At 35.7% G+C, this 18,215-nt stretch overlaps 1 long non-coding RNA gene across 5 annotated transcripts in view; it reads left to right on the top strand.

Moving 5' to 3' along the window:
• LOC134483413 (uncharacterized) overlaps positions 1–18,215 on the top strand; it is a 723,689-nt gene that overhangs the window by 305,664 nt on the left and 399,810 nt on the right. For all 5 annotated transcript variants that reach the window (XR_010060293.1, XR_010060297.1, XR_010060294.1 and 2 more), the window contains one exon: positions 7,666–7,762. This is a non-coding gene — a long non-coding RNA (uncharacterized LOC134483413). The remainder of the gene's footprint in view (positions 1–7,665; positions 7,763–18,215) is intronic.

Raw genomic sequence — 18,215 nt, 5'->3', positions numbered from 1 at the left:
CTTTATTATTTTCTTCATCCATCATTCTCTCATTAGTTATTTTACTTTATTATTTTAAGTGTACATGTAATAATTTGCAACTGATTTTCTGGAGAAATTTCTTGTTCAGCGATCAGAGGTAAGAGTATTGGTTATACCTACTCGAAGTGCTGAGCATCAGGACTATTGAAATCTCATATGAACAGGAGAATACTATATCACTCCTCCAAGAATATCATGAAGGAGTTAATATTTGGTAAATAATATGTGCCAAAAAGTAAGTTTGATAGGTTTGAACATCTTTCAAATATAACATCTCCATTATACCATTGGTCTCACAAAACATGTCATTACTGGCACAAAAACTGTGCAGGTTTGGACCTGTTAACCTCCAGTCATGGGAAGCAGAGGAGGGACCATGAACACCATAGTAGAACCTAGATATAGTTATGGGAGCTAGGGGAAGTGGTTCAATAAGCCTCTAGGCAATTAATGTCAAATAGAGAAACATTATTAACATTCATTCAAGACCTTACTAGGCTGCCTGCTCTTGCTCTTATATAGCCTGTACTAACATTGAATTTATGATCCTTCTGCTTTATCCTCTTGTGTTCTAAAATTACTAATGTGTTCGATCATATCTAAATATATTTTAGTTTTACCAATTAAAAGTGCCTTCAAATATCCAAAATACTGTATGAATCATAATGGTATGTAATATGTGAAGAATTCTTCGACACACACACACACACACACACAAACATACATGCATTCATAGCGTCAAAAACAAAAATGTTCTCTCTGATCTTCTTACTATTGTAGTATAAGATTAGCAAAGGTAAAAATAACATAATATGCAACTTATTAAATGATATATGAAACAGAAGTAGCTGTGAATTATATATGAAATTAATCTTTAAACAAAGGATAATTTATCTCAGAATACAAATAGTAGCCCTACACGTATCATTCTAGTGATTTGTAAGATTGCAAACACTCTGAAAGTAATTTTCACCTTGCTTATTTATATATTTATTTTTCATACATTATTTTATGTAGTGGGTTTGGCATATTGCTGCTCATATTATGTTAATTTGGGTCCCCAAAATTTTTAGCATGAGAATCCCACGTCTGAACTTAACAGAAGGACCCTGCTCCCAGTTGGTTCTGATTGCTAAATAAAGTTGCAGGGAGCCAATGAGTGGGAAATGCAGACAGAAGCCTGATTTATAGGATGCAGGAGTCATAGGGAAAGAGAGGAATGAGGAGATAGAGGGAGTTTTCCCATGCAAGGAGAAAGACAGACTCCATGCCTGAGAAGGTACAGGACTAGAGAGCATAGCTGCCATGTTAGAGCCAGAAAAAAGACACCCCAAGAGAGCTGCCTGACTGGGTCCAAAGTATCAATGGTGAAATATAGATTTGAGGACGTAATAATTTGAGAATATCTGAAGGAGGTGAATTAGCCCCATAAAGGTTAGGAAGTGACTGAGCCATTGAGCTGTGAGCTGTTCTAGGCATATAAATATATAAAGACTCTCTTTCTCTCTCTCTCTCTCTCTCTCTCTCTCTCTCTCTCTCTCTCTCTCTCTCTCTCTCTATCTGTGTGTGTGTGCGCGCGTGTGCTTCATTTGGAAAACAGAACATTAGGATGGGTAGCAAGAAACGTGTGGCTGCCACCAAGATTTTTTTTTAATTGGGTACTTCACCAGTCTATATGCTGTGAATTCATCTCAAAATTCTGGGGGCTGGAATCACAACAATTTTCCTGTATAGTGTATTAAAAACATCAGTCTCTCTCTCTCTCTCTCTCTCTCTCTCTCTCTCTCTCTCTCTCTCTCTCTCTCTCTTTAAAAGCATCTGGGATTTTATCTTTAAAAATTAGATTTGACAAGGTTGCATTATTGTAATGTGTTGATATTTTTCTTTATTTTTTCCCAGTTTCCCCGCCACAAGCCACCTATGACATCCCCTCTCCTCCATGCTGAATATTCGCATATGCATTCAAAGTCACCTTTTATTTATGCAAAATTTTCCTTCCTCAATCATATTACACAGGGCAGATTTTCCAAATTCAAAGCACACTGAGTAATTCCTTATGCATTTCCCTATCCCAGGTCTTGCAGAAAAGGATATTACTAAGTCAATATCATATTTACATTTATTGAAAACTAAATGAATGTACAAATATTAACATTCAGGAGCTATCTACATTTTTGTTTATGCCTCATTTGTATATTCATTGCACATCAGAATCACCAATTTTTAAAGTTGCATAGTGATGTTGAGTGATGCTTCTGCTTGTAAAAACTAATACTGCTCTGCAAAATTATTTCTCAGAAATCATGTCAGGAATTACATGTAACTGCAGATCTTGAGAAACATACATCCTTTATTACCTACATACCTCTACACATACACACACACACACACACACACACACACACACAGAGAGAGAGAGAGAGAGAGAGAGAGAGAGAGAGAGAGAGAGAGAGAGAGACACCCACACAGACATAAGTTGGGACTTAAAAAAAAAGAGACAGTGTTTCAGTGATAGAGAGAGAGAATACACACACACACACACACACACACACACACACACACACATAATTAGCATTAATGAAATCTAGCTAACTGTGGTGGCATGTGAGTGTACATGTAGCACTTACAAGTCAGAAGTTAATAAATCTCTGAGTTAAAAGACAGCCCGGTCAAGAAGGTAATTTCCATTTCAGCTAAATCCAATGAGTAAAACTTTATCTAAAAGGCAATCAAACAAAAAGTAAATATCTCAAAGCAACAATTTTTAAAATAGAAGAAAAAAATCATCATTGAATGACAAACCAATGCTTTTAGTATATAGCAAACGTTATGTTAATGGTAAGTGCTTCATTTACATGAACACATAGGAAACTTTAAAAATCCACCCGATCAAGTAAAATTTAAGGCATAATATTAATAAAGTAGCATCTTTTATTCTTTAGTGATTTCTCCTGATATTACAAGTATCTAGTACTTTCGTACATTCTGTAATTTTGTTACATTTTTCCTAAGCACTCTTTCTTTCTTGTGTATAGAGATCTAAATGTGAATATAATTCAATACCCTGTAGTCATCATTGCCCAGAAAGCACCTTGAATTTATCCCTGACCAATTTATACAGGGGTTTTTGAAGACCCAGCGCTTTCATTCTAGCAATAGTACAGCTTAAAGATCACATCTGCCTGCCTTGTGTCATTAGCTTTTGAAAAGATTTTGAATCTCTGCAGCCTAGCAACCATGCACGCATGCGTGATTAGAGGGTTATGCTGGTTCACTAGCACAGACTGGGGGCGGGTTCAGTGTGATTACTTAAGTCATGCAGCAGGTCCTGCTCAGAGAAGAGGCAGACATAGATGCCTGTCACAAGCACCCTAGGACTGGTCATCAAGGCAATGCAGCAAACAAGGTCAGCTCTTTCACACCCCCAAAATATTTTCATAAGTAGATAAGATTTTTTTTCACACTAAATATTTCAGATTTGTTGGGATAAAAGATTATTCTCTAGATCTCAAGCATTTGACTCTGAAAAGTCAGATCAGAAAGCTATCAGATCAGGTCCTTGCTTCCTTTGTCCTGTCTTGTGTTTGCTGCTGTGCCCCACCCCTTGAGCTGTCAATCTGTCCTGTCACTTCAGGTCCCTTCTCCTCCAGGGTGAACATTAGCATTTCAAAGAGCTGACCAAATTGTGGATTATTGGTGTGTGGGAGTAATGGCAGTCAGGAAAATAAAAAGGACATTTAAGTTTGTGTACGGATTTAGCATAAAAATTACACCCATAAAGGAAGTTACAGTGGTATCTCAGTATCTTCCATAGACTGAATGATATGAAGGGATTAAAATCATTTTGAGAGTTAACATACAGATTATCATCAGAGGGAAAGAACACAATAGATGATGTAGTTTGTACCTCCCAGTTTCTGAAAAGTTGGGTCATCAGGTAAGAATGGGTTTTGATGTTCTGATAGTTATAATAAAGGAAAGGGGTTTCCAAAATGGCTGTAAAAAGAGTAGTGGGCAGAGTGTATTTGGTTTTGTGAACTGCAGGCATGTGGAAACGTGCTGCACCTTCCAGCAAGTTTCCACATGTGTATATATATATATATATATATATATATATATATATATATATATACACACACACACATATGTGTGTGTACATATATATGCACAAAAACACACATACTCACATACTCACATCACATACACTGCATAGAGTAGTACAGAATAATAAACCATTTTCTTCTGTGATCACAGAAGGTGATCTAGTTTGAATGTTAAGACAATACTTTAGTGTCTTTCGGTATATGTTATTTGTTAATATGTTTTTACTTTTAAATCTTGCCCAGATTCAATAATAAACTGGTGCAATGGAAGTAACTTTCTTTGGATATGTAATCTATACTTTGCTTTGATCCATTGATTTGGATGAACTTTATAAGATATGCAAAATATAATGCAGATTTGTTTTTGGTTCTTTTGTGCGGTTATGTTTTTTTGGGGGGGTGGCTTGGCTCTCCTCCATCAGATAAATCCACAAGGGTGTGCCTTTCTTTTGTTTCTGTTTCTTTGTATTCTTTCTGGGCTTTTTGGGATTGTATTTTGTTTTTCATTATAAAATGGTGTTGTAGTTTTAGTGAAAATTGATTTTTCTCCCAATTTTTCATTTCCATTTTAATTTTTATTTATATCACGGTTATATTTTTCCTTTTTTAAAACTCTTCCCAGTTTCTCCCCACCTCCTGTCCCTTCTAGATCCCTTCCCTTTCTGGCTCTTATGAGGAAAATTACACCCAAGGGATACAAACCAAACATTAACAAAATGAAATATAGTAAGATATTTAAAGAACATATTGAGGGTGGGCAAGGCACTCCAACAAAGTAAAACGAGCAGACACAAAAATCAGAGACCCAATTTTTAACACACTCAGGTATGCCATAAATATACTAAATTGAATGCTCTAAGATGTGTACAGAGGAAAGAATGCAGACTAATAATAGACTTTGAGACACAGATTTACGCACAGGCACGCCCTATACTTTTACCTATTGTATTTTGTTTTGTATTTCAAAATGTTGTTTGGGTTTCAGATTTAAAAAAATAATTTATAAAATACATGCCTATTTTGATCCAAGCCAACATCATCCTGAGGGTTTCCTGAGGATGTTGCTCCTAAAGAGGTGTTAATTAATACAAAAATAACAGAGTAGCACCATTCATTATAGTTTTTGTTACTTCAGCTATTACACAATACAAATTGAAATCTGGCATGTTGATATCTCCTCAACTTTGTTTACTATTCAGGTTTATATTACAGGGTATCTTTTTTGTCTCCATATAATTTTACAACATTATTTTTTAATTTCTGTGAACGATATTATTGGTCATCATCAAATATATGCATAGGTAATACATATGTAACATTTTATATAAAATGTTGTTATATAATATATATTATATAACAGTATTATATATAATATTTTTTTTAATTTTCTTTTCTTTTTTTCGGACCTGGGGACTGAACCCAGGGCCCTGCACGTGCTAGGCAAGCACTCTAACACTGAGCTAAATCCGCAAACCTATATATAATATTTTATAAATGACATTGTTTACATAGTGTGTTCCTCAAAATATTTGTTACTTCTGGACATGTCTTTTCATTAATTTTTTCACACTGTTACAATGCTGAAAGTAATTTTAATCATTATCAGGTTTCTGCTGCCATATTTAGAAACTTTTATGCATAAATAATATCTTAGTCAAAGGAATCTCCTAATACTTTGCTGAATAAGACAGGAAGAATGAACCTTCTTGTCCCGTTCATGATTTTAAAAAAAAAAAAATTGAATTTCTCACTACTTAACAGGATGCTCCCTCGGTATTTGTTGTCTGTTGTTTTATTTTTCTGAAATATGTTCTGTTTATCCTTAGCAGTGACCACATTTCTAAGGAAACAGGACACTTGCTACCCCTTTAGCCATCTATGTCAGTAAGAATGTGTGCAGATTGAATTGGGATATTGAGAAGCCCTCCTCTTCCTTTCTTGATTTTTTGCTCAATCTTGTGAGGGGCACACATGTAACTCTAACTGTAGGAGGCCATGTTTACAACAGCCAGGCCATTTATGGAGACATTCCAAGGCATTAGATCCTGTCCTCTAGTTTCTACCCAGTATAGGGACATTTAGAATCCCCAACTGTGTCTGAGTACTGACTGTTGTTTATTCACTGTCCTTTGTGTGGATATGTATCATTGTGCCAACAAAAAAAAATTAGTAATAGAATTGTTATCTACAGAAATAATCAGCAACACATGGCAAAGGGCATAACAGAAATATTTAAATGGGAATTTGGCAAAATTAATATTTAGTAAAGCAATGCTAGGGTGTTTTCTGGTAGGATCTTTAAAATCCCTAGCCAAGTTTATTGATCATGTTTGTAGTATCATTCCTGAATTTTCTCCTCTAGTACTGGCCTCATTCTAATTAATAATTTGGTTTGTTAAGCACAAAATTCCCTTTACACAGTTGAAATGTTAATGCATTTTACTAGGCCAGTCATTATTGTAGCATATAAGGATTATTAAATGATAAGAAAACCATTATTTTTTCTTAATGGAGACTTGATAGTGTTTTCTAGCATTATGAAAGATAACCACCAGGGAAACTTTACTGGATAGCACAAGGTTGAATTCTCTATGTCCAGCAAAGAAATTTTATTGTGTGTATACATCATGATCTTATCTTGAAATCTGCTGGAACAAACTGATGTTTTTTTTCCACTTTCTCTTTTGTTCAATTTTATTGGTTTTTATTTTGAAAGACAGAGCATTAGGATTCAAAAATTTTTTGTCAAAATACCATTGAGTTCATTTGATTTGGATGTCTACTGCTTTGAATAAAACCTTCCATGAATGTGATTTCTGTAATCAGTTAGACTCCACAATATTAAATTAATTTCTCCGTTAGGAACATTTGTGTTTTGGAAATAGCTTCATGGTTAGAGATGGTAGATTGTGTTTAGTTCTTTCTCTCAGTAATGGGAGCCAATTCACTTTACTCTATGGAAACCATATGGATGCTCTCATGATCTATATGAGATCACATGTGAGTTAGGTCTGTTATATCTAAAAAAATTGGTTCCTTGGTTACATTCTTTCTATTCCCACTTGCTGTAAGTTTTCACCCGACACAAAGAATCATGAGAGATGAAGGGAACATTTTTATAGAGAATTTGCATGTATGACTGAGTTACCAAATCTCTCTTATTCTCTATACATTCTTCAGGTATATGTCTGGCTTTGTTGCCATTAATAAGAGATAGTAGCTTCTGTGATCATGGCTGAGTAATATATTAATTAAAGAGAATAACAGAATATTATGAGGATTTTTTAAATTGCTACATTGTTTTCACAGAGAAAAAATGGTGTTTGGTATGTCCCTTGGTCACTGTCTACTTATTTCCCTTTTCTTAGGCATATGAGCTATGTCAAGAATGTGTCTCATGGACTAGGCATTGTATCCAGTCAAATAATTGTTACTTACTCTCACTGCATTTTTACTACTATTGCACCCATGTACAGTATAGGGACTCCACCATTGTAAACTGAAGGATTTCAGCTATGTTCATCTTTCCTTTTCTCCTCAGGAAGTATAACTGAATTTTCCAATCCATGAACATTGTCAAGAAGGAGTGAATACTCCAGTAAGTCACCTACTTAACTTCTTCATGTTCAATGAGATAGGTAAGTGTTCTCTCATCAGCATGGTTTTATGATCAGTTTTTGCAAAGCAAAAAAATGTGGGTAGGAATGTAAGTTGTTTGGGAGTTGCTGTGAGATCTCAGTCATGAAATCTCAAATAGATGTAACCCATACATGTCACTGGAATGGCTTTGGTAGTGAGAGATGGCAGTTAGGTTGTACTGTTCTTATTATTTTGTGATGTGTTTTAAGAATATTCCATTAAAATATTATAGATTAAGGAGTCTCTACTCTAGTATTTTCCATAAAATTCTTCAGATAGTCCACAGATTCTTGTGTCCCTTTAACTTAACTCTACTTCTGCATTTAATATTCCCATTCAACTGTCACATTACAACAAATATCTCCAGATTTAATTATGTTTTCACTTATTCAGGAAAACCTTCTATCATTTCTAGTTCCTCACTCTGTATCTTATCTCTGAGGATTTAAGGATTTTCACATACACTTGTAAGGATTGTAACCTAACAAGCAGTTTTAAGTGATCACTTCTAAATTTTTCTTTTTGGTTCTGAGTACCTCACTCAGGATGATTTTTCTCACTCAGGATGACTTTTTTCTAGTTCTATCCACTTAAGTAAGAGTTCGTTGATTTTTATTTCATGAAGTAAGTTACATTTCATTGTGTAAATGTACCATATTTTCATTATTCATTCAATTGTTTATGGACACAGTTCTGAGGATATCTGGGTTAAAAAAGAAGGAAGACCAAGATGTGGATGCTTCAGTCCTACATAGAAGAGAGAACAAAATTGTCACAGGTGATAGAGGAAGGGAGGGATCTGGAAGGAAGAAAGAAGTGTGAGGGAAAAAGATGGGACAAAATCAGTTATTGGAAGGAATATGAGAGAAATACAGACGGTAATGAACCCGAATAGAAATAATTAGCACTGAGGACTGCAGAACCTGGGATAGCTACTAAAAATTCCCGGAAACCAGGGAAACGAGTCTCCAAGGACCAAACACGGATGACTTTATCAGAAATACCCCACAAAGGAGAGATAGAACATGTAGAGACCACCTCCAGTAGATAGTCACAACCCCTAGATGAGGGATGGTGCCACCCACCCATCTCAAAAATTTTAATCCAGAAATGTTCCTGACAAAAGGAAAGAGAGGGAAAAAATGGAACAGAACCTGAAGGAACGACAGCCGTTTCTAAGGATTTGTTTAATCCGCAGATACCAAACCACAACACTACTGTAGATTTCAAGAAGCAATTGTTGAGAGAAGCCTGATATAACTGTTCTCTGAGCCGTTCTATCAGCACCTAACCAAAATAGATGTAAATAGAGCCAATCATCATACTGAGCCTTGGAGACCACAATGGAATAGCTAGGGGAAGGACTGAAGGAGCAGAAGTCGATTGCAACCCCATAGAAAGAACAATGTGAATTAAAGAGATCCGCCAAGGGTACCAGAGAATAAACTACCAACCAGAGAGAATACCTGTAGAGAATGGCCTTATCTGACATGAACAGGAGGAAAGGACCTTGGTACTGTGGAGTCTTGATGTTCCACCATTTAATAATGATAGGTTGGTGAGGCAGGAGTGGATGAATGGGTGGAGAGGCACGCTCAAACAGGCAAAGTGGATGGGGAGGGGAGGAAGGGGATTGGGCGTTGTGGAGGGATAAGAGATAAATGGCATATCATTTGAAGTGTAAATGAATAAAATGCCTAATTAAAAATAGTGATAAGTTTCTTTAAAAAATTCTTTCAATTGGAGAATAACCATGTTATTTTCCTCAGAATCCAAGTAGATAGGAGTGCTCTTGACAGCCCTAGATTCAGATTCTTCCCACAGTTATATCCATTAGTACTCTCAGATCACTACCAAGAAATATACTTGTTTTCAGTAAGGCCAGAAAACTGGGTCTGTACTATGTGGAAATGTATTGTATGATATAAGAACTTTCGGCCCAAATGTTGGGTCCTGTTTGCCTCTGAATGAATGTATGTATACCTCAGAATTGTGTATTCTCCCAAGTATTTTTTCCATTGGCATACTGGACAAATAAGTCCCTTATCAAAGCAACCATTGAAGCCTCTTCATAGGATGATTACACTAAAAAGACTTCAACTTCTAACAAAGTATTAAACTATTAAAAAAGTTCTGTCCATATTATGAGAATAGGACCCCCATTGAAGGAATCAGGGAAAGGGCTGAAAGAGCTTGAAGGGGCTTGAGTCCCCATAAGAATAACAAAGTCAGGGCTGGGGATTTAGCTCAGTGGTAGAGGGCTTACCTAGGAAGCACAAGGCCCTGGGTTCCATCCCCAGCTCCGAAAAAAAGAAAAAAAAAAGAATAACAATGTCAACCAACCAGTGCTTCCAGGGACTAAGACATTAGGCAAAGACTATATATGGACTGACCCTGGGCTCCAACTGCATAGGTAGCCTAGTTAGGCACCAGTGGAAGGGGAAGCCCTTGGTCAGCCAAAGCTGGACCCGAGTGAATGGGTTTCTAGTGGGAGGGCAGTAATGGGGGGAAGTTTGTGAGGGGAACACCAAACTAGACAGGGAGTGGTAGGTGTTAGGGTGATGTTGGACTGGAAACCGGAAAGGGAATAAAATTTGAAATGTTAATAAGAATTACCCAATTTAATAAAGATGGGGAAAAAGATTAAAAAAATTATCTGGACTCTGACCCCATAGGTAGCAATGAATATCCTAGTAAGAGCACCAGTGGAAGGGGAAGCCCTGGGTCCTGCTAAGACTGAACCCCCAGTGAACTAGTCTATGGGGGAGGGAGGCAATGGGGGGAGGGTTGGGAGGGGAACACCCATAAGGAAGGGGAGGGGGGAGGGGGATGTTTGCCCGGAAACCGGGAAAGGGAATAACACTCGAAATGTATATAAGAAATACTCAAGTTAATAAAAAAAAAAAAAAGAAAAGAAAAAAAATTATCTGTCCTACTTGCCTCTCCACTTTAAAGATATTTTGTTCTGCAATTTTCTATTAAACTTCGATAGGTAATTTTTTCTACAGTAAACGTAATCCTGTTCCTAAGGTATTTACTTCCTCCCTTAGAAACATAGATATCTTAAACCACATTTCTGAATTTTTGCTGCCTAGTACTAATGATTTTCACATCTTGTATGTTAATTTCAGGCTTCATAATATTTTTTGTTTAATTTTACTAATGCTTTAGTCACTTTCTGGCCTTGGATTTCATACTTACTACACAATCATTATTTTTTGAGATAAAAGCATCAATTTCTCCCCAAAGAAATGGAACTAGATGCCATATATATGTAAAGACATAGGTAAAACATAGGTTTCCCATTGCCTTGCAAATCACCACGTCCCAGTGTGAAACTTCTTTCATTGACTTCATATATGAACTGAACTAAGAAATTCTTGTTTTAGAACTCCTTTAAAATATTTTGCTTGCAAAATCAGAGAGGGTATTTAAGGAAATAAATATTGTCCACTAATAATAGATAATAGGTTTGTGTTCAGACGTCTTCCAACTTCTGCCCATGCCTGAAGTTCTAACAAATTATCCTTTGTATTCAACAAATTTTCACCAAGAAATCTTGAAATTATTTTTGGCAAGACTTAGAGCACAATCAAATTCAAAAATTCAAAGAGTCTCAAGAGCAAACTTTAAAGTAATACATTTTAATTTTTTAGAAAACACATGAGGATGAAATAAGTATTACAAATATACTCATGAGTTTTTCTGAATCTCACAAGCTCATAGATATTCTTTGAAATTTAATTTTTATTTAGTTACAGGACTGCTTTTTGAAGTAGTCCTCTTACATTTTCAACCTCAGTTCTCTCACAGTTTCATTTTCCTCAGAGAAATGATTCTCCATACTATAAAGCTGCTTCCAAAATCACCCATATACCACAAGTGGATGATAAAGCATTGTTTATAAAATTCCAATTTGGAGCACTTATTTCCTAAGACTGGTCTGTAGTAAGAAAGTAACTCATAGATTAAACTGGAATTTATATAAAACCTAAGGTCATAATCTTCGTATTTCAGACTTTTTACAAAGGAACTGCAGCACAACAAATTTATCAATTCCAATATTACGTTTTTTCTCTATTATTTTATGCATTTCAATATTTTTACCTCCCTTTTTTTTAAAAGAACATCCACAAATGGTGAAGGGAAAAATCATAAAATTCACATAGTATATTGGTGTAGGCAATTTGGAATCATGATGCATTACTACCATTGCCTTTACTGTTATCCTGTCCCGATTTCAACTCACAAAAGCAATAATGTCTATCATGATGGTACCTTCGTCTGAATGCACTGTTTTAATTATTTAATGATCACGAATACATGGAAAGCACCATCCACATGGGTTTATGGAATCTATCAATAATTTTGCATATATCATTATTATTGTGCCACATATTTTTACTCAGAATATTCTACATGTGCTAACTCTGAAAATTGCATATATTAACTTATACAATATAAACAAGAATCACTGCCTTCCTATTTAAGAAATAAATTATGCCTACTCATTTATCCTTGTGTATGTGTGGTTTTCTAGTCTCTGAATATTTTTCATGGGAACACTTATTTATTGGTATGGTTATGAGTTATGGGTTGATTTAAATCAGTAAGACTTAGCACGATAATAGTAGTCGATGTGCAAGTAGTATGAATGCACTGTTTAGGTGCAGGATCCTACTACGGAAAACTGTGCCAATTTTAGAATTCATTGTGGGACTCAAATCCAACTAAAAATGTTGGTTAATCTCATGATAGGCAATTCATCACTGTATTGGAAGTATTCATTGGCAGGGAGTATATCCAAGCTTGACAAAGTAGTGATTTCATTTCACCTTCAGTAGCCTGCTTCATATATTCTGGTATTGTGAAAACTATTCTCTAAGATACACAGTAGAATCAAGCTTATTGGGCAATGCTAGATAAATTTATCTCTGTTCTTTGACTTAACCGTGTGCTTACTTCAGCAATAGGGTCCTACTTTAAAATCCTGTATAATAACCAAGAAGGTTTTTAATGGGATGGACTGTATGGGAAATCTCTGAAAAGTGAATTAAAAGTAGACAACCCAATCTGGCACTGGACAATGTACTTGTCTGGCTATAGTGTCCTGTCGAGAAAACATTGTCTTATTACTAGTTAACCTTATTTGGAAAATGTTTCTTACAGAAGTTTGCTTCCATATGCTTTTTTCAAAACGACTTTAGGGATATTTACACTTGCTCACATTCATTCCTCAAATCACAGCTTCTACTACCATCACCATTTATTCAGTGGTTTGTTTATGCTTGGCCCAGGGAATGGCAATGTTAGGAGATGTAGCTTTGTTGGAGTAAGTGTGTCACTGTGTGTGTGGAGTTCAATACCCACATCTTAGCTATCTGGAATCCAATCTTCTGCTTGATGCCATTATAATATAGGTGTAACTCTCAACCCTTGAATGCCCATGTCTGCCTTGACACTGCCTGGCTTCTACCTTAAAGATAATAGACTGAACCGCTGAACCTATAAGCCAGCCCCAATTCAATGTGATCTTTATTAGTGCTGTCTTGTTCTTGGTTTCAGTTCACAGAAGTAAAACCCTTAGTAAGACACTTAGTCAGTCACTAGTTTCCCTTCATATTTATACCATTGTTTTGTAAAAACTCCCCTCCAATGAAATACAGACCTATTGTATTGTGATTCTCCTTACTTATATATCTATTACCACTAGAACATATGTATGTGAAAATCATTTTTAACTTTTTAAAATTTAAATTTATATTTTATTTCTTCCTTTTACTTTCTGCTTGCTGTCCACTCCCATGTCACCACCACTCCCACAACCTTTCCCCTATTCTCCCCCTCCTCTTCTAGGCAGGTGAGGCCTGTCTAGGCATCCTAAGACCCTGGCAATTTAGATAAAGGTGATTGCTGTTTAAGCCTGGCAATTTGAGTTTTCTCTCTAAAATACATATACATGCACATGTAGTGAGCTGACTCTCCAAATTTTTCCTGTTACCTTTATATGTGGTCATGTCACACACATACACACACACACACACACACACACACACACACACACACACACACATACACACACACACACACGCACACACACAGAGAGAGACAGAGACAGAGAGACAGAGAAAGAGAGAATAAATCTCTGTGTATCTTACACTGAAGTCAGTGTGTAGTTGTCAGCAGTAGTCACAACATTTACGAAAGCTGACTTTAGTTCTATACTGTCTATAATACTCATAACTCTACAAGCCTTTCTTCCACAATGAATCCTGAACCCTGGGAGAGAAACATGATATAGACATTTTACTTTGTGACTGGAATTGAGCATTCTCTTACTCCATGCATCTTGAACAGCTATTGATCTTTATGTTAGGCATGATGTTCTAGCAGAAGAATCTTCTCTCAAGAGGGTTGAAAAATACAGTAAGTTTTGGGTCTAAGGATAAGTCATTAGGACTTAGATTAATACTATGTTCTTTTATCAGAGTAATAACATTTGCTTTCCCTTCAGGCCTATGTTATATTTGGCTACAGGATTTTGATTCGAATAGCAAGAAAATTTATACATTTCAATTTGAGGAACAAGCCTTAAATCCAGCCAGAATGTAGGCTGGCTATTTTCGTGTCCCTCATAACACTTTTGCATTAGTAGGTAATTTTTCCAGCCCTGTTAATGTAAAAGTAGGTTGAATCACAGCTATATATACTGCAGTATAAATTGTTTCTGAAAAAGATACAAAACTAGATGGGCAGGGAAGGATTTCATCTGGAAGAAATGGAAGGAAATGTGAATATGATCAAGCCATACTAAGAAATTCACACACACACACACACACACACACACACACACACACACACACACACACAAATATAATGCGGAAATACATGCATGAAGTTTTGCTGATGGCATATTTTTATTATATCCATAATAATAAAATATAGATAAGTAGGTAGATATGTAGGTAATTAGAATGATCATAGATAGATAGATAGATAGATAGATAGATAGATAGATAGATAGACAGACAGACAGATCCTGGTGAATTGGATTCTATCAACAATATTCAGTTAATTACTGAACATCATTATCTCAAAGTGCCACTCCACATTCGTTCATTATCCTTTACCCTTTTCCCTGTCCCACATACAGTAACAGTTGGGTGCATGTGACTTTATAATATTATGCCTTCAGGAATACAGTTATATGCATGTTCAGAATTATCATCTCACTAACTAGGATATGCACAAAGTCATAGCATTTCTACCTAACCTATAGTAAATAATCAAAACTTCTGATTCCAGAAACATAATGTTAAAAGAAATCTTTTAGGGGGTTGGGGATTTAGCTCAGTGGTAGAGCGCTTGCTTAGGAAGCGCAAGGCCCTGGGTTCGGTCCCCAGCTCCGAAAAAAAAAAAAAGAACCAAAAAAAAAAAAAAGAAATCTTTTAAACTGCATCCATATGCATATATTCATAAAGCATTTGCTGTTTGTTAACACAGTAACCATAGGATGTCTCTTAATTTTATTTATCTCCATATTCCTTCCTCTACTCACGTCTTCACTAATTATCACTACTTCTTCCCTCCCTTTTCAAGCCCCATACCATGCATATTGATCTATTCTAGTTCACTTTCCTAAGGAGACCTATCTATTACTCCTAGTCCAAACTCTAAAAACAATTTCTCTGCTTCTGTAGATTGTACATTGGTTCATTGACTTAACAGCTAATGTCCACATATAAGCAAATATATAATATACTTGTCTTGGTGGTCTGGAAACTTCATTCAGTATGATGTTTTCTAGTTCCATTCATTTACCTTTGAAGTTCAATTCTTTTAGGGACTGAATTTTTCAAATATGAAAATGTAGACAGAAGGTACCATGCTGTAACCTGTAATTCCACAGTGAGAGAGATGAACTGGGACTACCCGTCTGAGTACACTTTGGATTAAACTAGTGAGAAGGAACACTAGGCTACAGTTTGGGAGGATGCATCACAAATCAGCAAAAGAAGTGAGTTTAAATGACATAAATAAACAAATAACTACTTTATCTGAGACATAATTAGAGTAAAATATTTTTCAGTAACTTTATATTGCATGCTCGAAAAAAAGGACAGAACAAATCAAATGAAATGATATTCATTCTTTTCTAAACCATTGAGACATAGGGGCGTTGCTCAGTCTAGGATGTATGCCCAGGATATGGCAGTTCCTGGGTTGGAACTTCACTGTTTCAGTGAAAGAAATAATTTGATTCACCAGTGAGTTGAAAGAATATGTAAAATGAACTCCAATTAAAACAGAGTTCTATCCAGGAAGGCATCAGAGTAGAAATAGAGGATTGACTTGCACAAGTTTTCCTCTGACCAATAGAAAGAAACTTATCCTCTGAAGACTTGCTTAATTAAATGTTAATACATGAAGATGAAATAATATCAATCTGTATCAGTTTTTGAATTAATAATTTTTGAAAATTGATTTTTTTCTGACAATATATTCCACCTCATTATTTCATCCTCCCTGATTCTTTCCATCTGGAAAATGACCTATTTCCTCATGTTCTCACCCCACCCCTTAGAAAATATAAAAAGAAAAAACTAACCTGACTAAAACAGAACAAACGACCCGTGGAATCAAAAATGATAAAACACAAGAAGCACATAGACACACAGAGATACATACTTACAGAGAAAGTCGAAGAAAATATTAAATTGGGAGTCAAAATATATGAGAAATTACCAGCATGGTCAAAAATATAATATATTATGAATAAAAAAATTCAAAACTACCATTGATTTATGTAAGGTATAATGAAGTACCTGCTTGATTGTAGGTTCTATTCCCATGAAACTACTGGACAAAAGCACTTTTAATATTAGAAATTATGTCACAATGAGAGAGCTTCTTAGTGAGGTAGATCATATTCAGATTCAGATATTAGTGGTTGGACACCAAATAATTTGACCTGCAAAACCTCTGCAGATCCTTTGCATGGCTTCCTGGTTTATATAAGTATATATGTATATAAGTGCTTTTGTATCTGGACATTATTGATCACTTGCTTGCATTCCTCCCAGTACCACTGTGCCTTACAATAATTCTACCATGACTTCTAAAAATCTTTCCTGAGCCATGAAGGAAGAGATTAGCTGGTAATGACTCATTTATGAGAGTATGATCCAAGGTCTTTCACTTTGTATATTGTGCAGATATAGTTCTCAGTAACTGTCCCCATCTATTATATATGCTAGCTTTTGTGATGACAATAGAGCAATATACTGATATATGGGCATAACAGAATATTGTTAGGAATCATTTTGCATCTACATTTGCATAGCAGACAATAATACCTGCTTTAAGCCTGAAACCCCAGTATTTTGTCATGAGAACAATGGTAGAAATGTGTTCTATCTCACTCTGTATGTCTCAAATCCAGTCATATAGTGGTTGCTTACTCCCTTGAAGGTGCCACAATTGCAGCATTGTATCCTGTAGGCAGCTGAGTGTGGTAGGTCAAATAGTATAGAGGTGGGTTGGTGTTTAAGTTTTCCCTCAATAACCCTGCCAAACACATTTCAGTACCAGCAACACTATTCAAAAGGTAAATGATTTAGTTAGGCACCTGTTTGTCTTCTCTATGTTCAAAAGAAATGTAGGTGTTTTCTTCGACAATAGAGCCATCACCAGCCGTATGCAGCATTCAGTAGCTTAGGCAATAGCTTGAAGTGATTGGAGTATTACAATGAGGACACATTGGCCAAAAAATATAGTAGATAGAGCCAATACATGGGGTCGGAGATTTCATTTGGTGGGAAGAGATGTCTAGTTCTATCATTCTCTCCCATTTTTTAAATATCCTTTATTTTTTATTTATGTTATATATTAAGAACTGATCTGACTCCTACTTATAGCTGACCCTCTTAGTACTGCACTCTCTCTTTTTCATTCCCCCATCTCCATTTATTTGCTACATTCCAATGTATCCCCCAAATATGCCCCATAATTATTCATATTGTTTCTCTACCCTCATAAAATCCTTTCCTCCTGCCTAATTCTTGTATGCCATTGTCAGGGCTTAAAATATCAAAAAATAAGCAGATCCATTCTGTATTTGTCTTTAAGGTTCTGGATAACTCACAATGAGGTGGTTGTTATTGTTGTTTTTGTTGTTGTTGTTGTTGTTGTTGTTGTTGATGATGATGATGATGATGATGATGATGATGGTGATGGTGATGGTGATGTTGCTCAGACCCTTTCAAATATCCCAGAAAATATAAGTGGATCACAGGTAATAAGATGTTGAGGTATTAACACGATTGTGGTTTGATTTTTCTCTGTTCACATCGTTGATTGCTTCTTCTCTCTGGAGGTTAGAAAGTACATTTTTAAAGGAGCCCCCTTTTCAAAATGAGATGTTAGAGTTTTATAGAGAATTTGGATTGTGAA

The sequence above is a fragment of the Rattus norvegicus genome, chromosome 1 (assembly GCF_036323735.1).
Source record: "Rattus norvegicus strain BN/NHsdMcwi chromosome 1, GRCr8, whole genome shotgun sequence".
Classification (NCBI taxonomy): domain Eukaryota; kingdom Metazoa; phylum Chordata; class Mammalia; order Rodentia; family Muridae; genus Rattus; species Rattus norvegicus.
The sequence above is the reverse complement of the archived record's forward strand: the minus strand, read 5'-3'. Positions and strand labels throughout refer to the sequence as shown.